This window comes from Bos javanicus, chromosome 18 (assembly GCF_032452875.1).
Source record: "Bos javanicus breed banteng chromosome 18, ARS-OSU_banteng_1.0, whole genome shotgun sequence".
NCBI lineage: Eukaryota > Metazoa > Chordata > Mammalia > Artiodactyla > Bovidae > Bos > Bos javanicus.
In genome coordinates, this window is record NC_083885.1 from 45,351,790 (window position 1) to 45,374,362 (window position 22,573).

Below are 22,573 nucleotides of genomic sequence, written 5' to 3' on the forward strand. Positions count from 1 at the left end.
ATTTGGCAAAACTAATACAATTATGTAAAGTTTAAAAATAAAATAAAATTGGAAGATTTAAAAAAAAAAAAAAAGAATACTGGAGTGGATTGCCATGTCCTCCTCCAGGGGATCTTCCCCAGCTAGGGATCAAATCCATGTCTCATTATATTTCCTGCATTGGCAGGCAGGTTCTTTACTACCAGCGCCCCCGGGGAAGCCTAGTGTTGGAATCCTTGTTTATTTTGGATATTAACTTCTTATCAGATATGTGGTTTGAGAATATTTTCCCATTATATAGGTGGCATTTTCACTTTGTTGATGATTTCCTTTGCTCTGTAGAAACTTTTTATTTTATTTTGTTTCACTTGTCTTCTTTTGTTTTTGTTTCTTGTGCTTTGGTTTTAATATCCAAGAAATCATTGCCAAACCCATGTCATACAGTTTCCCCCCTATGTTTCCTTCTAGTAATTTTACAGTTTTAGGCATTGTGTTTAACCTATTTTGAATTGTTTTGTGTGTGTGGTGTAAGATAAAAATAAAATTTCATTTTTTTTCTTTACCATATCCAGTAGTTCCAACACTATTTATGGAAGAGACCATCTTTTCCCATTTTGTATTCCTGGCAACCTTGTCAAAGATCAGTTGAGTGTACGTGTATGAGTGTGTGTTTTCTGGGCTCTCTCTTCTGTTCCACTGGTCTATATGTCTGCATGTCAGTATCATACTGTTTTAATGACTGCAGCTTTGTAATATGTTTTGAAACAAAGAGGTGTGGTACCTCCAGCTTTGTTTTTCTTTCTCAAGATTGTTTTAGCTATTCAGAGTCCTTTGTGGTTGCATATGATTTTTATGACCATTTTTCTAGTTCTTTAAAAATATGTCTTGGAACCTGGGAATTCACTGACTGTTTATATCATTTTTGGTGGTATGGATATTGTAACAACATTAGCCTTCCAATCCATGAATATGGCATGTTGTTCTACTTCTTTGTGTTTTCTATAATGTTTTTCATCAGTATTCTGTAGTTTTCAATGTAGAAGTTTTCCCCCCTCTGTGATTCACTCTAAGTATTTTATCTTTTCTTAATTTCCTTTTGAAGTTTTCACTGTTACTGTATGGAAACATAACTGTAATAGTGCTCAGCAGTGTCTCTGGGTTCAGTAATAGGAAACTAGGGCAGGTAGTGGTGGTTGGTAGTGCCAGGAGTGTGCACAGACTCAGCTGTGAGGCTGAAGGTAAATTCCAGGAGTGTGCACAGACTCAGCCGTGAGGCTGTAGGTAAATGCACAGGGGCAGTGGAGTATGCATCGTGGCAAGGATAGGGCTTGTGTTAAAATCTGGGTCTGATCGCAGGCACAAGTTCAGTTGCTGAGGTCAGAGCTGGTAGCAGGTCTGCACCTGGCTTCAGGACCAGGGCTAGCTTAGCTGTATGCATGATGGCTGTGCTGAGTTCCAAGGAGGCACTAGCTGTCATGGGTCCTATTAGGGAGGGTGGAGGGACTTAGCACCAGGAGTCTGAGACCTTGAAACCTGTGAGACCTTCTGTGGTGAGAGCTGTGGGCATATGCAGCAGTTGTGCTGGCTGTTGGTTTCCTCCATAACTTCCCCTCATTTTAATTCATGCTACTGTTAGGGGATACACACTGACTGAAACTGCCCACCTTGGCCAGGCACCATAGTAATCATTTGTGTGAGTTATTTTACAACAGGAAGTCCTGCATGAAACATGGTACTAGTAAGACACCATCAACCAGAAGAATTTGGGAAAGATCAAAAGGAGATGCTTCATGTCCTACCACCTCCCAGAATCATCAGTGGCATTCATCTTGGCTGAGCAGGGCATGCACTACTAGGAAGGACCCTGAGTCAGAATGACTGGCCAGAGACAACCCAGAAACTAACCTCATCACCATAAAACCTGAGACAGTGAGTCATGTGGCAGAGCAGTTCTCCTGCGTTCTCTTACCCTCCTGCTTTCTGTCCTGCCACTCCTTTCCAATTAAGTCTCTTACCTCGTCAGCATGTGTGTCTCCTTGGATATTTCATTTCGAGTGTTTGACTGCAGCCCCCTTTTGGCCCTGGAAGGGGTGCCCCTTCCTGCAGTACTACCGTGTTGCTTCAGTTTTTTAACTGGACTCCTGAGCTCTGTCAGAGCTATTTTCATTAACATCTGCCTGTCCAATTGTTTTTTTTTTTTTCCTCCATTGGGGAGATAGACACTGGGATCTCTTACTAAACCATCCTGCTAACATTACTCTGTATATAAGTTTTAGAATCAGTTTCTCACTTTCTACATACTTCCTGCTTGGTATGTACATGTGTAATCATTCACTTCGGTCATGTTCAACTCTATCCGACTCTATGGACTGTAGCTTGCCAGGCTTCTTTGTCTATGGGATTCTCCAGGCAAGAATACTGGAGTGAATTGCCATGCCCTCCTCTAGGGGGTCTTCTCGACCCAGGGAGTGAACCCACATCTCCTAAGTCTCCTGCATTGGCAGGCAGGTTCTTTACTACTAGCACCACCTGGGAAGCCCCCTACTTGGCATATAAATCAAGATTGCATTGACTCTAAAGATCAATAGAATTGAAATCTTATTGAGTCTTTAAATATGTAAGCATAGTATATGTCTCCATTTCTTTGTGACTTTTACTGTATTTAGAAATTAATGTTTTGTACTCTCCATTTTACAGGTTTTACACATATTTTATTAATTCCCTCCCAAAATATTTTATGTTTCTGGTGCTATTGTGAATGATATTTTACTTTGATTTTTGAATTGTTTCCAGTATGTAAAATACACACAATTTTTTATATATTGACTTGTAGTTTACGAATGTGCTAAACTCACTTACATGCACTAGTGGTGTTTTTGTGGATTCTTTAGGTTTTTCTCTGTATATCATAATTTTTTTCTGTGAGGAAGAGAGTTTGATTTTTTTTTCCCTTCCAACTGTAGCTTGTCTGGATTATTTCTTGCCTTATTGCACTTGTGAGAGCTTCCAGTCCAATGTTGAACAGAAATGGAGAATAGGTGACTTTCCCTTATCCTTGATCTTATTAGGGGGAACAATTCAGCCTTTGTTCATTAAATGCAGTGTCAGCTGAAGTCTTCTTTGTTATTTTTGATGCCATTTCTTAGATGGAGATTATGTTCTTCTATTACTATTGTACTGACAAATTTAATGGATGTTTAGTTTTTTCTATTTCTTTTCTGCATGATTTGATACATAGTTTTACCTCTTCCTTTCCAGTCTGTATTTCTTTTTTATTCTTTTGTTTTACTGGTCAGAACTGTCAGTAAAATGTTCCAAAAAAATTATAAAAGTGGATGTCTTTGCCTTCTTCTCGATTTTAGGAGGAAAGCATTCAATCTTTTCCCATTAAGTATTCAGTTAGTTAGTATTCCCATTAAGTATTCAGTTAGTAGGTAGTTTTGTAGGTATAGCTCATAATGTTGAAGAATACTTTTCTCTTAGTTTATGGATGTGTATTATGAATAGTTCAATTTAAAAATTTTTTTATTTATTTTTAATTGGAGGATAATTGCTTTACAATATTTGTTGGTTTCTGCCATTAATCAATGTAAATCAGCCATAGGTATAAATATGTCCCCTCCTTTTGTAACATCCCTCCCACCTCCCACCCCATCCCACCCCTCTAGATGAATGTTTTGATTTTAAAACATATTTTTCTGCATCTGTTGAGGTGATCATATGACTTTTCTCCATTATTCTGTTAATGTGATGGATTACCTTGATTGACTTTGAATGTTGAACAAAACATGCAGGTCCGGGATACAGATCACTTTGTCTTTATGTGCCGTTTCTTTTATGTGTTGCTGGGTTTTATTTGCTAATGTGTTGATTTTTGTGAGTAAATGTTTATGAATGGTATCAGTCCATAGTTTTCTGGTAATGTTTTTTCCTAAAAATATATGAGGAAATACTTGCCTCAAGTGATGAGTTGGGAAGGTTCCTTTGTTCTCCATTTTCTTAAAGTATTTATATAGGATTGTTATTATTTCTTCTTTAAATATATAATAAAATTCCCCTCTTTAATTTTGTGGGCCTGAACTTTCTATGTGTGATGGTTTTATTAAAGTTTATCTTTCTTAACAGATATATGGCTATTCAGATACTCTCTTTTGCATTGAGTCACTTTATGTAATTTTTGTCTTCAAGAAAAGTGGCCAATTCATTAAGCCATTCAATTAATTGGCACAATTTGTTTCTAGTGCTTTCTTATTTTTATGTATGTGGATCTATAAAGACATCCCTTCTTTTATTTATTATGGTAATTTTTGTCATTGCTTTTTAAATAAGTGATACACATTTATCAAATTTTTTGAATTTTCAAAGATCCTTGTTTTAAAGGTCATTGATATTCTTTTCTCTCTCTTTTTTTGGCTGTACTGGGTCTTCATCACTGTAGCAAGTAGAGACTATCTACTTGCAGAGGGTGAACTCTAGGATGTGCAGTCTTCAGTAGTTGCAGTACGTGGGACTTAGGGCACGGAGGATTCAGTAGTTGCAGCTCCCAAGCTCTAAGAGTGGGAGTTTAGTAGTTCTGGTGCACATGCTTGGTTGTCCTGCATCATGTGGGTCTTCCCAGACCAGAGATCAAACTCATGTCCCCTGCATTGGTAGGCCAATTCCAAACCGACAGAACCACCAGGAAAGTCTGGTATTCTTGATTATTTATTTGTTTTCTACTTTGAGATCATCAAACTTTCTTTTCGTACTGAATTTGTTAGTAAATATAGTACAGTATTTAGTACAAAAAGCAATTCAAACATCATTACCCTGTTTCTCATTTTAAATGGATTGCTTATATCATTTTACCGTCAAATATGGCGTTCGCTGAGTTTTTTTTTATAAACGCCTTTTATCATGATTATGAAGAACTCTTTATTCTTATTTTTGAAGTTTTTTTATAAATCACAATAACTGCTTAGTATTATAATACTGTTTATTTCCTTTATCAGTTAAGAGATCAGTCAATTTTTCTACTTCAGTCTGTGTATGTTTCTGAACTAGGTATGAGTCTGTTTCCCCAATCACAGTAAAGCCAATCTATTGACATCAGGTTGTGGTGAAGGAAAGTGCAGTGTTTATTTTAGGGCACCAATAAAGAAGTCCTAGAGAAGGGAATGGCAACCCACTCCAGTGTTCTTGCCTGGAGAATCCCATGGACAGAGAAGCCTGGCAGGCTACAGTCCATGGGATCGCAATGAGTTGGACATGACTGAGTGACTAATGCAATGCAACACAATAAAGGAGTCGAGGTAGCTAGTACCTCAGAGGCCCGAACTCCCTAAAGGGTTTCTGGGAAAGGTTTTTAAAGACAGGTTGAGGGAGGAGGGTTTATAGGATATGTGATCAGCTGGTGGACATTCTTGTGATTGATTGGTGCTGAGGTAATCTAGAGTCAACATCAACTGTCTGGTTCCAGAAGGACTGGAGTCTACATTATTGTGGGAAACATAAAGCTAATTTCTTCCACCTGATGGGGAGGTTCGATGCATGGTACAGGATGCTCGGGGCTGGTGCCCTGGGATGACCCAGAGGGATGGTATGGGGAGGTAGGTGGGAGGGGGGTTCAGGATGGGGAACATGTATACACCCGTGGAAGATTCATGTTGAAGGAAAAGCCTAGGAGACAGGTTTTTCTACATACAAGAGGCATGTGGAGGACATGGTAGGGAGTGGTCTGTTCTGGGAAGACCTCTAAGTGTTCTGCTTGGTTGTATTTATGCAGTTTATTATATATATTTGTAATACTAGGCTATGTTTGCATTAGAATAAAATAAACTTTAAAATATATATAGTTTTACACTTAATTAGTTATATATATGTGTGTGTGTATGTGTGTATATATATGTATATACATATACACATGCACCTGGAGAAAGGCATGGCAATCCACTCCAGTATTCTTGCCTAAACACATATATATACCTCCTACCTCTTGAACCTCCCCCCACCATCACCAGTTCCACCCCTCTAGGTCTCTAATGACCCTCTAGGTCATCAGAGAGTGCCAGACTGGGCTCCCTGTGCTATATAGTAGCTTCCTGCTAGATGTCTATTTTACACATAAAAAATATGGAATGCTTCACAGATTTATTTGTCATCCTTGTTCAAGGGCCATGCTAAGCTCCTCTGTATTGTTGCAGTTTTAGTATATGTGTGGCAAAAGCAAGCACTCTCTCTCTCTCTCTCTTTTTAAAATATCTATTTAGTTATTTATTTTCAGCTCTGTTTGGTCTTAGTTGTGGCAAAAGGGATATTTTTATGACAGTTTATGGGAACTTTTGTTGCAGTTCATAGGCTTCACTCTAGTTGTGGCACACAGGTTTTAGGTTCCCCACAGCATGTGGCATTCTACAACCAGGGATCAAACCAGCGTCCCCTGCATTGGAAGTGGATTCTTAACCACTGGAAAACCAAGGAAGTCCCATCAAGGTCTCTCTTACGTAGGGGCTTCCTCAGTAATCTTATCCCTTGCTCTTTATTTTTTCTCATGGATCATTAGTCCAAATGGTTTAGATATCTCTCTGATTTAGTATATTCCTTCCATGCTTCTTCTGAAAGAGTGTAGAATAAGCTTACCCTTCATGGGTTGAGTGTGGAAGATGTTTCAGACTCTGGGCCAGCCCTATGTGTCTGCTCAGAGCTGCCTTTGTCGTAGAAGCAGTGATGATTTGAATCTGGGCTGGCCCTGCTATCATCAGTAGGGCCTGGCCACCTGACTCTGCAGTGTTGCTCATGCCAATTTCTGTGTCCTTGGTGTCCACATGCATGAAGCTGTGTGCAGCCCTGCAAACTTTACAAGTGGGATCTATTTATCTAGCAAAGTAGTCAGTTAGCAGTTACCTCAGTAATCTAGGAATGGACAAGATGAATCCATCCATATATTTTCTACAGTGTCCTCTGAATGGAAGATGTGCTTCTGTCAACTCTTTCCTGTGCTGAGCACCCCTCAGGATCTGCTGAGCTCTGTGCCTTCCTGAGGAGTCCCTCTTGGGGCACATAAGAGAGCATCTGCCCTTCCATGTGCATGGCTTCAGATGACTGGGTTTGATGCCCTGACTGGGCATCCTATGTTCTGAGTCCATGAGTATTGCCAGTCTAAGGATGAGGGGAGATACATTATAGCACTGGAACTGTAGTCAATGTAGTAGAATATTTTTCAAAAGGAAATCAGAAGGAAACTTCCAGGTATGATGGCAACACAAAAGCAGTGGGTGTATCTATGCCAGTCTTCATTGGAAACATGAAGGCAAGCCCTGTCCTCAACTATTGGCTGATTCTGGACTTTTCCTTTTGGGAGGCTTGTCTCAGTCCTGTTGCCTCTGTCTTGGCACTCAGAGCTTGCACCCATCTCTCTGTCTGACTTTCTGACTACCAGGTCTTGATAGATGGGGCAATATGTCCTTCTGCCTGGAATCCCCAATAGATTCCTATGGGCTGGGTAGGAGATTCACCCCCAAAACACTGTTTCAGGGCAGTTTGAGAATGTCTCAGTGCAAGGTCCTTAGATAAATACATGGCTAGAGAGCATCTCCCTCCTGCATTGGGGTTCCTGTTCCCTGTGTAGGGTGATGATGCCTCTGAAGCTTCAACTATGGTATCCCTCTCCCTTCCTCCTGCTGCCTTCACTGAGCATCTTCCACTTGAATTCTTCTCCTTCATAAACAGGCAGATGGACGTAGGACACCATGAGACTTTGTGTTCTCAACAAAGGAGACCCAGACAGGGACTTGGGGGTACGTAGGTAATTAGAGAGGTGATGTCAGGTGCTGAAGTGGGGAACTAAGGACAGTGAACACCCAAGTGAGAAAGGCCACGGAGGTGAGCAGATGGAGCTCAAGGCCCCTGGAGGCCTTTAAGAGAGAGTGTGGAGCTCACCTCTGAGGAGACACACCAGCAATCAAGGAGTCTGGGGTCTGTAGTGTCTGAGGGTTGCCCTGTGGGCATGAGCTCTGTTCAGCAAGCTCCCAAGTGCTGGAGAAATCCACCAAGCTGCAAGGGCAGATGCTGGTGTTTGAGGAGGGGAGTGTCGGCAGTGGGGGATTATCCCACAGCTGCAGGTGAACTCAGGTTGGCCTAGGTGGAGGTGAGGTGGGCTTCTATGATCTCAGAGGGACATTCATGTGAGAATCAGAGATCAAATGCCACAAATTTTTGATAGTTACCTTTCCACCCATCTGAGGTTTTGGATGTCAGAAAAGGATTTGGGAGAAATCAAATGCTGCCTTTTCTGCTAACCCAGATTAGATAAGGGTGCTATAGTTTGGAGGAAGGCAGGGTGAGGGGAGGGGGAAGTGGGCAATATGGAGGTGTCTCCCAAGCAGACCCAGGAGTTTTGTGAAGCTGAGCAAGAGCCTAGAGACAGACTCTTTCTGTCCCAGGAGGACCAACTACCCCTCACTCATCTTTGCCACGTCCTTGGATGGATCCCCATAACAACTCTACACTCACTGCAGAGCAGGATGAGTCTATATTCAAGACATTGTAAGAAGCACCTAACTCATAGGGGTGGCAACTGTCCTTTCAGAAGGCCTGGAGCTTTTATATCTGTTAGGTGGGAGGCGGAGGTAGAATACACATCCTGGGTCAGATGAGGAGAAGGGGCCCTGCTCCAGGACCTGCTTACACGTGCTCAACTCAGCTCCCACAGAGACAGGTCTCCATCTTAGAAGCACCCTCAGCCAGAGCCTGGTGGGGGTGGAGTGGTGGGCAGAGACAAGGGCCCAGGGTCATCCAGGGCAAGGGGACCTCCCCACATCCCCCAAGGTCCCCTCCATGGGGAGAAGCAGCAGCTCTGAATCACCTAGGGGACCTGTCCTAAGCCTCCTCACCATGAGGACCTTAGAGATTCCCTGTCCTAGACCCAGCCCTGTGGGGTAAGCCCAGCAGACTCTTTTCTGGAGGGGAGCTGTTGGGTGGGAAGAAGCTCTTAGAGAGGGAGTGGGGGTCAGGTGAAGAAGAATCAGATAGCGTGAGCATGGGGCCTGGTTCGTGGACAGGCAGCAGAGACACAGGAGGAGCAAGAATCTCCAGGCCCCTAGATGTTCACTCTGAGAATGAGACCCAATTCACCTTGTATGTGGAGGCAGCTAAGTCCACAATGGGGGCTGGCATTAGGATCAACTGAGGCCCAAGGGGTAACAGAGTTTAGCACGTGAAACTTGACCCTTTGTTCTTCCTCTCCTTCAGGCACTTAGGACAGGGGCCCTTCTCACCTGTTATTTTATTTTGTCCTCTCCCCAACCTTGAAGATTGGAGGTGGTTCGATTTTATAAATGGCAATAGCCCAAAGAAGGACTGTAATACGTGCACAGTCACAGGGGGAGGTAGCCAAGCTCGTCTCCCCAGCATGGATGGGTGGGGAAAGTTCTGTCTCTTCAGCAGATGCTTTACCCACTCTGAGCCTCAGATTCTCCCCTGTCAGGTGAGGATGATTACTCCTACCCCTCAAGGTTGCTGGGAGGAATAAAATTTGGAGAATGATGCATGTGACCTGTGAATCTTGATGACAGAAATGATCGACACTCTGGCTGATGTAATGATCATTATCCATGTCCCCACTTGTTGAATTTGTGGAGGAGCATCTGACAGCACTGAAATCCAGCTTCAGTAGGAAGGCACACTGGTGGTCTCCACTATGGCCATGTCCTCTCCCACACCCACAAAGCCCCATTTCCAGTGAATAAGCACTCTTCTGTCAATTGCAGGGCTTTTTATTGCTGGAATCCTCTATAATCAGACACCTAGACATGGCAGGTTGCTAACATTACTTAGGGATCAGGCAAGTGGCTTCCTTGGGTTCCTGGCAGGGATGGCTCCATCAACAGAGAGAACTTGAGTATATTTTATTCTGTAAGAGAAGGTACAGAAACCTGGTGAGGCCTTAGGGGTGGAAGTGACAATTAGCTGCACTGAACAAGGAGAGGGGCCTGCAGGTTGTTTGGAGGGAGTTCCTCTGGATGTGAGCAGGTAAAGGTGGATACTTCCCAATGAGGCTTTCTCCGATGGAACAGAGATTGTGGGGTTTCCCTGGAAGGCTGTGGGCAGTCTTCTGGGATACAGTGGGGGACTGCTGAGGACCACCTGGCAGGGCTCTGGAGTGATACCTGGGAGCCTCTAGGGATGAGCTGATCCCTGTCTGCTTCCTCCCTCTGGCCCTTGGACACTTAGAGCTGAAGCAGCTGCTTGTTCCCACCACCTCTAGGGCAGCAGAGACAGGATTGACCTTAGGCATCGACTGATCCTCGACTCTGGGCATCCCAGGCCTGGGGAGGGCAGAAGGGCAGCTTTTGGAAGCAGCTACCTCTTTTAGGCATGTGAGACCTGTTGGGTCCAGGGAATAAGGACAAATGTGGGTGTTAGATGGGGTAGAGTAGGGACTTGAAGCACTAGGGAAAGAACTGATGTTTGGAGAATGGAAGGACTCAGTATGAATGAATTACAGAAGAGTCAGATTCCTGTGCTGGAGAGGGTGAAGTCAGGGAGGCCAGTGCTGAGGGCCTACCTCCAAAGGCAGGTGATGTCACAGAGTCAGGAGGACCTGGAGGGTACCAGGCCTGTGACCAGGCAGAGCCCAGTCAGGGCCAGCTCAAGAGCTCCAGGGCTGAACTGAGTTTTCCTGCAGGATCCTTTCCCACACTGTGGGTGTTGGCCCCTTCCTCTCTACCTCCTCATTCATGAGGTTCTTTTTGCTCCCAGGTTCCCGGGGAAGAGCCAGGGTGTAGAGAAAATGATGCCCTCCACTTCCTAGTGGCCTGAGCAGACCCCTGATAACCCCACCCCACACAGGCACATTCACACACAGCCTGACCCACCAGAGCACTGAGAGCATCCTGCTTATCCTGTGGTGTCAACTTCTCATCAACACAGCTCTTCAGGGTATCAGCTGTTTCCAGTACATCAGAGTTTTGGTTATACTTTTCAACTTGTTCAATATAGGCCTCATGGCTTCCTGATATGAACAGGTCAACAGTGTCCCTCAAGGCTGGGCAGATGTCATCACACTCTGAAACAGAAAGATAAGGGGACACTCCCTGTAAGGCATTCATCAGAACACCCTATTCCCTTCCTGCTCCCGAGAGGCTCAGTCCTGCCCTGGGAAGGTGTCAGAATGCTTGGGGAGCCCAGGTCACAACCACTCACTTCCACCCCCGATGAAGAGCAAGGCAGCGCAGAGCAGCAGGAGAGCTCCAGCCCGCGTCATGGTGCCGGTGGCAGGTGCTCCCTGCTCACCTGGAGCCCTTTTATGCCTGTGCTTGTCCTCACCCCAGGGGACTGTGTCGCATGCTTCGTTTTTTCAGGAGATATGCCAGGCCACAGTGTGAAGGTGCCCAGGCCTGCACAGGAGGAGCTGTGTGTGTTGGCAAGATGCTAGTCCTTGAGTCCACAGAGGGCACTGGCTCAGCCTCCTCCCTTCTGGAGGGCCCTTCTGGACTGGGGGCGGGGAGCAGCTGACTCAGGAAGCTTAACAAGTGAAAATACCCAGGTTGGCCAAAAAGGACAAAAGTGCTCCCAAATCATGCCTCCTGAATGACGGCCAGTGGTAGCCTGTTAGTACAATATGTGACCTTGAAGACAGGATCGTGTGGACTTTAGCAGTGTACAGTTAGATCAGTGATTAGTGAATTGTCTCACAGGCGTTAGTGCCAGGCAGGCCCGAGCACAAGCCCTGAGCCCCTGGTCAGACTCTGGTGGCTCCTGTCCTGCTGTTGTCACTGTGTCCTTCATCTTTTCAGTGGCCTTTGTTGGGCCACTTCCCTGAATCAGTATCTGGAGCCTGGAAACTTCTTCTATGTGCTGGCCCAGAAATTTCTATTTTTCTCTTGGCCAGGTCCTACTACCTGGCAACTTTAATAGCACCCCATTCTACACTGCAATATTGTTTGCAACTTCTTTTTTCTTTTAAATTAAACTTTATTTTTATATTGGAGTATAACCATGTATGGATGTGAGAGTTGGACTGTGAAGAAGGCTGAGCACTGAAGAATTGATGCTTTTGAACTGTGGTGTTGGAGAAGACTCTTGAGAGTCCCTTGGACTGCAAGGAGATCCAACCAGTCCATTCTGAAGGAGATCAGCCCTGGGATTTCTTTGGAAGGAATGATGCTAAAGCTGAAACTCCAGTACTTTGGCCTCCTCATGTGAAGAGTTGACTCATTGGAAAAGACTCTGATGCTGGGAGGGATTGGGGGCAGGAGGAGAAGGGGACGACAGAGGATGAGATGGCTGGATGGCATCACTGACTCGATGGATGTGAGTCTGAGTGAACTCCGGGAGTTGATGATGGACAGGGAGGCCTGGCGTGCTGCAATTCATGGGGTTGCAAAGAGTCGGACACGACTGAGCGACTGATCTGATCTGATAACCAATTTACAGTGTTATGATCATTTCAGGTGGAGTCCAAAGGGACTGAGCCATATATATACGCACAACTATCCATTTTTCCCCCAAACTCCTCTCCTACCCAGGATTGGGCAGTGTTCCCTTTGCTTTAGAGTTGATCCTCATTGGTTATCTATTTTATTTCTTTAAAATTTATTTATTTTTTATTGACAGATAAATGCTTTACAGTGTGCGTTGGTTTTTACCATACATCAACATGAATCAGTCATAGGTAAACACTTGTCCCCTCCCTCTTGAATCTTTCTCCCACCTGACCACCCCATTCTACTCCCCTAAGTTTTCCCAGAGCACCAGGATGCACTCCCTGCTCTATGCAACAACTTCCCATTAGCTATCTATTCACACATGGTAATGTATGTATTTCAATGCTACTCTTACAGTTCATCACACTCTCTACCTCCTTGTGTCCACAAGTCTGTTCTCTATGTCTCAGTCTCTATTCCTGCCCAGCAAATAGGTTCATCAGTACCATTTTCTAGATTTTATATGTGTGCATTTGTACGTAATATTTGTTTTTCTCTTTCTGACTTGCTTCACTCTGTACAATGGGCTCTAGTTTCATCCACCTCAGTATAACTGACTCAGATGTGTTCCTTTCTATGGCTGAGTAGTATTCCATTGCATATATATATATACCACAACTTCTTTATCCTTGTATCTGCCACTGGACATCTAGGTGGCTTCCATGTGCTAAGTATTGTAAATAGTGCTGCAGTGAACATTGGAGTATATGTGACTTTTTCAATTATGATTTTGTCAGTGTATGTGCTTAGTAGTGGGATTGTTGGGTCATGTGATAGTTCCATTTCTAATTTTTTAAGGATTCTCTATAGTGTTCTCCATAGTGACTGTATCAATTTACATTGCCACAAACAGCACAAGAGGTTTCCCTTTTCTCCACATGCTTTCCAGATTTTTTGTAGATTTTTTGATGATGACCATTCTGACTGGTGTGAAGTGATATCTCATTGTAGTTTTGCATTTATCTAATACTGAGTAATGTTGAGCATTTTTTCATGTATTGATTAATTTATAGTATGTCTTTTTTTGAGAAATGTCTATTTAGATCTTCTGCCCATTTTTTTATTATGTTGTTTGTTTTTCTGATGTTGAGCTAAATGAGCTGCTTGTATATTTTGGAGATTAATCCTTTGTCAGTTGCTTCATTTACAATTATTCTATCACATTCTGAGGATTTGCTTTTCATCTTGTTTATGGTTTCCTTTGCTGTGAAAAAGCTTTTGACCACTAAAGTGGTTCCCATTTGTCAATTTTTGTTTTTATTTATGTTACCTAGGAGGTGAGTCATAGAGGATCACACTGTGGTTTATGTCAAAGAGTTTTCTGGCTGTGTTTTCCTCTAAGAGTTTTATAGTTTCTGGTCTTCCATTTAAGTTTTTAATCCATTTTGAGTTTATCTTTGTGTATGATGCTAGGCAGTGTTCTAATTTCATTCTTCTATAATACACATTGCTGTCCAATTTCCCTAACATCACTTATTGAAGAGGCTATTTCTTCATTGTATAGTCTTGCCTCCCTTGTCAGAGATAAGCTGCCCATAGGTGTGTGGGTTTATTTCTGGGCTTTTATCTTGTTCCATTGTTTTATATTTTTCTATTTCTGCCTGTACCATATTGTCTTGATGAGTGTAGCTTTGTAGTATAGTCTGAAATCAGGAAGATTGATTCTTCCAGCTTTATTCTCCTTTCTCAAGATTGCTTTGACTATAAGAGGTCTTTGGTGTTTCCATATGAATTTTAAAATTTTTCGTTCTGGTTCTGTGAAAAAAGCAATTGGTACTATGATAAGAATTGCATTAAATCTGTAGATTGCTTTCAGTAGTATAGTCATTTCCACAATTTTGATTCTTCCCTTCCAAGAACATGGTATATCTCTCCATCTGTTTATGTCATCCTTGATTTCTTTCATCAGTGTCTTATAGTTTTCTCTATACAATTCTTTTGTCTCCTTAGGTAGGTTTATTGCTAGGTATTTTATTCTTTTTATGTCAATGGTGAATGGGATTGATTCCTTAATTTCTCTTTTTGAGTATTCATTGTTGCTGCTGCTACTGCTAAGTCGCTTCAGTCGTGTCCGACTCTGTGCGACCCCTTAGATGGCAGCCCACCAGGCTCCTCTGTCCCTGGGATTCTCCAGGCAAGAGTACTGGAGGGGGTTGCCATTGTTAGTGTACAGGAATACAGAAGATTCCTGTGTATTGATTTTGTATCCTGTGACATTACTAAATTACTGATTAGCTCTGTTAATTTTTTGATAGTATTTTTAGGGTTTTCTGTGTATGGTACCATATCATCTGCAAACAGTGGGAGTTTTATTTTTCTTTTCCAATCTGGATTACTTTTATTTTGGTTTCACCTCTGAATGCCATTGCTAGGACTTCCAAAACTGTTGGGTAATAGTGGTCAGTGTGGGCACCCTTGTCTTGTTCCTGATCTTAGAATGAATGCTTTCAGTTTTTCACCATTGATAATGTCTCCTGTGGGTTTATCATACAGGGCCTTTGTTACGTTCAGGTAAGTTCCTTCTATGCTGATTTTCTGGAGAGTTCTTATCATAAATGGGTGATGAATTCTGTCAAAAGCTTTTTCTGCATCTGTGGAGTTTATCATGGCTGATTCATGTTGATTTGACAGAAAACAACGAAATTCTGTAAAGCAATTATCCTTCAATTAAAAAATAAATAAAATTTTAAAATTTGTTAATATGATGTATCACATTGACTGATTTACGTACATTGAATAATCCTTGTATCTGTTAGATAAGCCCAACTTGATCATGGTATGCCATGCTTATCCATTTTAAATATAGTAGTGTATACTTGTCCAACCCAAACTCCCTAACTATGCCTTACCCTCATCATTCCTGCTGGCAATTGTAAGTTCATTCTCTAAGTCCATCAGTCTCTTTCTGTTTTGCAAATAAGTTCGTTTGCATCATGTCTTTTTAAATTCCACATACAAGAGATGTCATAAGTTATTTCTGCTTCTTTGTCTGACTTACTTCACTCAGTATGACAGTTTTTAGGTCCATCTGTTTTCTGCAACCTCTTTTGACCCTTGGGTGTCTCTGTACTGTTTCCACCATCTCCTCTCCAGACCTCCCAGTTGAGGAAAAGCCAAGCCCCTTCTAGGCCACAATCTTTGGGCCAGTTGCACAACCAGCCCTGTGCTGCTGCTGCCTCTGTTAACCTTTCTCTCCTCCCTGAGTGCCTCCTTTCTGCTTCTTGACCTGACCAAGCGTGCTCCTGCAGCAGGGCCTTTGCACATGAAGCCTTCCTGGCCTGGAAGGCTCTTGCTTCTGTGGTGGTGTGATGCCTTGCCTCATCCTCAGGTATCTTCAAGTATCACAGGGCACAGATTTCCCCCAACTATTGAGCCCTATTATCAAAGCAATCTGCCCTCTCCTCCCCTCACATCCCTCTGTCTTCTCCCCCTGCTTCATCTTCGCCCAGAGCGCTTCTTCCTTTGGAGTCATTGTCTTTCACTCCCTCTTAGATGATGAAGAGCTGCAGGAGAGCGAGAGCTGTGCTGTGTGCTGCTGCATCCCCAGGACTAGGAGAGGGCCCAGCATTTGGCAGATGTTGCACAATGTTTGTTAGAATAATGGCAGGAATATTCCGTTTCTCTGGAGTTGATAAACAAGAATATTTTTAGTTCTATTTACTATAGATATGCTTCTAAATATTGCCTGAGAGAAAATAAATAAGGTAAAGATTTAAAATGTTTGATAAGTCAAAATCAAGTAGCTTTTTGCTAGAGGCACCTGACTGGCCTTTGTCTGAGTCATCTGTAGCAGATTAAAGTTTGCTGAAGGCCAGAGCTGAGTTGGGACCCAAAGTGTGACCAGTCAGAACCCTAATGCCATACAGGATTCACATCCGGTAACTGCTGTTGGCAAAGAGGCACCAAGTACTAAGCTGCAGTGTCAGCTGACTACCGTGCAGCCCCTGCTCACCATGACTCCTATTGCCTGGGGGCCATCTCTCTGAAGGTCACCCCACGAGCGGCTCAGGTGACTGCAGATGTGTCTCAGAGGTTCCTGGGCAGGAAGGTGAACACCACAAGGCCCAGGCTGCACATGCTGGCTCTTTGTCTATGGCGGCAGGACTTCCGTGTGGTGAGACCCCTGCCCATGGATCCCATGCCTCCTGTCCTTCAGAAGACACTGCCCCCAATGCCCTCTGCAGCACTGTGAGGAGAGGAGCCAGGGCCTGGAGTGCTGAGTAACACAGGTGGCTGCTATATATCCAGCCCAGTGCCCTTTCAAGGGTGCCATAGAGTCCTCTGACACATCCCTGGATGGTGGGGACATTTAGTGACATCAGAGTGAGAAGCTGGGTAGGGTCAATGGAGGATTCACCTGATGTAACCCTTTCCCAATGCAGGTTGTTTTTTTAAATGTATTTTGAATTTGTGTTGACTTCTGCCATACAACATGACTCAGCCATAAGTATACATGTTTCCTGCCTCTTGAACCTCCCCCAACCTTCCACCCAATCCCACCTTTCTAGTTTGTCACAGAGTACCATGTTGAGCTCTCTGTATCAAGTTGTTTTTCAATAAAATTTTATTTGGAACAATTTTGGATTTATAAAATAGTTGAAAATATTTGTCAAAACTGACAGACAACTTTGGAGCATTACTAATAACTCAACCTCACAATATATGAGGATTTGGATTTCACCAGCTTGTCCATTAATGTGTCTTTGGATTCCAGGATGCAATACATGATCTACACACACTGCATTCATTGTCATGTGTCCCCAGTGTCCTCTGCTCTGTAGAATTTGTCATTCTCTCCTGGTCTGTCATGACCTTGGGAGGTCTGAGAAGGACTGGTCAGGGATGGTCGAAGGCCCTCCAAGCTGAGTCTGTCTGCTATTGTTCTTATAATGCAGAGTGGAGGAAATGGCAGCCCACTCCAGTATGGTGAATTCCACAGACAGAAGAGCCTCTCAGATTATAGTCCTTGGGGTCGCAAAGAGTCAAACATAACTTATAACACTGAGCACAGCACAGAGGAGGGTTCAGACTTTGGGTTTTGCAAAAGACAACACAGAGCTGAAGCCCCCTGCTTGTCTTCTTAATCTGTGTACATGTGACAGCTGTGTGTCTTACCACTGGATATGTCATATTTGATTGTTGATTAATGTTATGTTTGTCAGATCTGCATTGTTTTCCCCTCCTCCTCTCCTCCTCTTTTCTTTGGAAATGAGTTACTGAGTCTAGCCCATGCTCAGGGAGTGCAGAGCAGTAAGTTTTCCCTCCTGAAGGGGATAATCTATCTGTGTAACTAGAGATATTTCAGTAAGGAATGATTGTCTCTTCTCCCACATTATTTTAGTTTTGTTTAGGTGCACTAGGGCTTTTTGTTTGTTTGTCTTTTAATTTTTTTAATTGAAGGATAATTGCTTTACAGGATTTTGTAGTTTTATGTCATAACATCAACAAGAATCAGCCATAGGTTAACCCATGTCACCTCCCTCCCAAACCTCCCTCCTATCTCCCTCACCACTCCACCCTTCTAGATTGTCACAGATCCCCTGTTTGAGTTCCCTGGGTCATACAGCAGATTCCCATTGGCTATCTACTTTACATATGGTAATGTAAGTTTCCATTACTTTCTCCGTACATTCACCTTCTCCCTCCTCTCCTCCCCCTGCGTCCACAAGTCTGTTTTCTATATCGGTTTCTCCATTGCTGCCCTGAAAATGAATTCATCAGTACAATCTCTCTAGATTCCGTATATATGTGTCAGTATATGATATTTATATTTCTCTTTCTGGCCTACTTCACTCTGTATAATAGACTCTAAGTTCGTCTACCTTATTAGAACTGACTCAAATGTGTTCCTTTTTATCAGTTCAGTTCAGTTGCTCAGTCATGTCTGACTCTTTGCTACCCCATGGACTGCAGCATGCCAGGCTTTCCTGTCCATCACCAACTCCCAAGTTTTGCTCAAACTCATGTCCATCGAGTTGGTGATGCCATCCAACCATCTCATCCTCTGTCGTCCCCTTCTCCTCTTGCCTTCAATCTTTCCCAGCATCAGGGTCTTTTCCAATGACCCTCTTGGAGGGCACAAGCAAAACTTTGTGTGCACCAGGATCCAGGAGAAAGGAACAGTGACCCCACAGGAGACTGACCCAGACTTGCCTGTGAGCATCCAGGAGTCTCTGGCAGAGGCATGGGTCGGCAGTGCCCTGCTGCAGGGTCAGGGGCAATGAGTGAGGCAGTGCATGCACAGGACCTTTTGAAGGAAGTTACCATTATCTTCATTACCACCACCATGTTTTGGTCTCAGGTCAAACAACAGGGAGGGAACACAGCCCCTCCCATCACAGAAAATTGGATTAAAGATTTACTGAGCATGGCCCTTCCTATCAGAACAAGACCTAGTTTCCCCCACAGTCAGTCTCTCCCATCTGGAAGCTTCCATAAGCCTCTTATCCTTGTCCCTCAGAGGGCAGACAGAATGAAAACCACAATCACAGAAAACTGTAATCAAACTGATCACATGGACCACAGCCTTGTCTAACTCAATGAAACTATGAGCCACGCCGTGTAGGACCACCCAAGATGGATGGGTCATGATGGAGAGTTCTGATAAAATGTGGTCCACTGGAGAAGGCAATGGCAAAGCACTTCAGTATTCTTGCATTAGTGGGGAGATTTGGGAGAATAGCATTGAAACATGTATAATATCATGTATGAAATGAGTTGCCAGTCCAGGTTCGATGCATAGTACTGGATGCTTGGGGCTGGTGCACTGGGATGACCCAGAGGGAGGGTAGGGGAGGGAGGAGGGAGGAGGGTTCAGGATGGGGAATGCGGGTATACCTGTGGTGGATTCATTTCAATATTTGGCAAAACTAATACAATATTGTAAAGTTTAAAAATAAAATAAAATAATAAAAAAAAAAGAACCCCATGGACAGTATGACAAGGTGAAAAGATGTAACACTGAAAGATAAACTCCCCAGATCGATAGGTGCCCAATATGCTACCAGAGAAGAGTGGAGAAATAACACCAGAAAGAATGAAGAGACAGAGCCAAAGCAAAAACAATGCCCAGTTGTTGATGTGACTGGTGATGGAAGTAAAGTCCAATGCTGTAAAGAACAATATTGCATAGGAACCTGAAATGTTAGGTCTGTGAATCAAGGTAAATTGGAAGTGGTCAAACAGGAGATGGCAAGAGTGAACGCTGATATTTTAGGAATCAGTGAACTAAAATGGACTGGAATGGGTAAATTTAACTCAGATGACCATTATATCTACTACTGTGGGCAAGAATCCCTTAGAATAAATGGAGTAGCCATCATAGTCAACAAACGAGTCCGAAATGCAGTTCCTTTTTATGGCTGAGTAGTATTCGATTGTACATATGTACCACAGCTTCTTTATCCATTCATCTGTTGATGGGCATCTAGGTTGCTTCCATGTTCTAGCTATTGTAAATAATGCTGCAGTGAACTATGGGGTACATGTGTCTTTTTCAGTTTTGGTTTTCTCAGGATATGCCTAGTAGTGGGATTGCTAGGTCATACGGTGATTTTATTCCTAGCTTTTTAAAGGAATCTTCATACCATCTTTCATAGTGGCTGTATCAATTTACATTCCCACTAGCAATGCAGGAGAGTTCCCTTTTCTCCTATGCTACAAAGCTACAGTCATCAAGACAGTATGGCACTGGCACAAAAACAGAAATATAGACCAATGGAACAAGATAGAGAGCACAGAGATAAACCCAACACACATTGGTACCTTATTTTTTACAAAGGAGGCAAGAATATACAATGGGGATAAGATAGCCTCTGCAATAAATGGTGCTGGGAAAACTCGACAGCTGCATGCAAGAGAATGAAATTAGAACACTTCCTAATGCCATACACAGAGATAAACTCAAAATGGATTAAAGACCTAAGTGTAAGACCAGAAACTTTAAAAATCTTAGAGGAAAACAGGCAGCACACATAAATCAAAGCAAGATCCTCTATTACCCACCTCCTAAAGTAATTTGGGGGCAGGAAGAGAAGGGGGCGACAGAGGATGAGATGGCTGGATGGCATCGCTGACTCAATGGACATGAGTCTCAGTGAACTCTGGGAGTTGGTGATGGACAGGGAGGCCTGGCGTGCTGCCATTCATGGGGTCGCAAAGAGTTGGACACGACTGAGCAACTGATCTGATCTGATCTGAAAGTAATGGAAATAAAAACAAAAATAAACAAGTGGGACCTAAACTTAAAAGCTTTTGTACAGCAAAGGAAACTACAAGCAAGGTGAAAAGACAACCCTCAGAATGGGAGAAAATAATAGCAATGAAACAACAGCATGGGATTAATTTCCAAAATATACAAGCAGCTCATGCAATTCAATACCAGAAAAACAAACAACCCAATCAAAAAGTGTGAAAAAGACCTAAAAAGACATTTCTCCAAAGAAGACATATAGATGGCTAACAAACACATGAAAAGATGCTCAACATTGCTCAATATTAGAGAAATGCAAATCAAAACTGCAATGAGATACCACCTCACACCAGTTAGAATGGCTATTGTCAAAAAGTCTACAAACAGTAAATTCTGGAGAGGGTGTGGAGACAAGGTGTGCTAGGTCTTACTGTGGTGTGTGGGACTTCTCTTTGCAGAGCACAGTTTCTCTAGTTGCAGCAGGAGGGTTTTAGTTTGCCCCAGGGCATGTGGGAGCTTAGGCCCCTGACCAGGGATTGAACCAATTACCACTACATCAGAGGGCAGATTCTTATCCACAGGACGCCAAGGAAGTTCCTATTTATTTACGTAATCATTTACTGGACACCAGGGAAGTTCCTATTTATTTACATAATCATTTATTTTATTAGTGTGGACTCATGCATATTAGTGTGGACTCACACATATTACTGTATACTTTGGGTTATCATCCAATACTCTGTTATTTATATTGTCCATCAAACCTTTTCCAATTTGTCAGTAGGAGCTTCTCAGACTTCCTTTTAGAGTTTCAAGGTCCATTTTATTGTATTTGTGCCTGGAAAATCCCATGGACAGAGGAGACTAGTGGGCTGCAGTTCATGGGGTCGCTAAGAGTCGGACACGACTGAGTGACTTCACTTTCACTTTTCACTTTATTGCACTGGAGAAGGAGGTGGCAGCCCACTCCGGTGTTCTTGCCTGGAGAATCCCAGGGACAGTGGAGCCTGGTGGGCCACCATCTATGGGGTCACAGAGTCGGACACGACTGAAGTGACTTAGCAGCAGCAGTGCAAACAAACTGCTCTCCTAATGAGAAAGTTTGAATTTGACTCTTGACAGAGTTTTCACACATGGAGTGCTGCCTCTGGTGAACCCAGCACTCTTGGCCTTAGAACTCCCATCCCCAGTGGCCTGTAGGACTGTGGAGCTCAGAGTCTCTGATGCAGGAGACAAACCTTACAACTCCACAGCTGCTTGCTGATGTTTCTGGATAAACTGTGCAGTTTAGGTACCTCTTGAGATCAAGTTCACTGGTGGGAGAGAATGAGACAGCCAAAAAGGGCAAAGCTAGACTGCTAGGGGTGAAGAATGTGCCCAGGAACTTGTTCTCTTAAGGGTTTGAGAAAGACTGGTAGCATGATGTGAAATTAACAGAATTATTAGCCCAGTGAAAACCTACATGGCTGTAAGTCCTATGAGTTCCTTGTTGGGAATACTTTGGAGCCCAAGGTTGGTTGTCCACCATTGCTTGGGGCCCAGTCTAGAGACTGAAGATGTTAAGAGATTCGAGGGCTTCAGTAAGGCCCCTTCAGCAAGGCCCCAATGCACAGTTTTATGCATTCTTATTTCCAGGGCTTAACCTTGGGGAAAAAGAAAGGATTCTGTGACCTTTTTTCTACCTGACAGTGGTGTAGACCTGTCCTTGGCTCTTTTGTGATTCTGTCTGCTCAGTTTGGGAGAATGCTGCCCTTGGAAACAGGATAGGTTGGGGGAAGGTTGATCAGGAAAACAGGTGATCATTGGGGCTGGGACAACAGAGCACTTGGCTGCAAATGGAATCACTTAGAAATGTCAGTGTTGCCGTAATCACAGCCTCTGTTCTCTGGTACCGAATAGAAACACAGAAACAGTGTTTTGGGTGAAGTAGAAAAGAGTA

At 43.3% G+C, this 22,573-nt stretch overlaps 1 non-coding gene across 1 annotated transcript; it reads right to left on the minus strand.

The window, feature by feature from the left end:
* Positions 1-6,084: 6,084 nt before the first annotated feature.
* LOC133231227 (U6 spliceosomal RNA) lies at positions 6,085-6,189 on the minus strand. Its single transcript, XR_009731102.1, has one exon. It is a non-coding gene; the product is annotated as a U6 spliceosomal RNA (small nuclear RNA).
* Between the last annotated feature and the right edge of the window lie 16,384 nt (positions 6,190-22,573).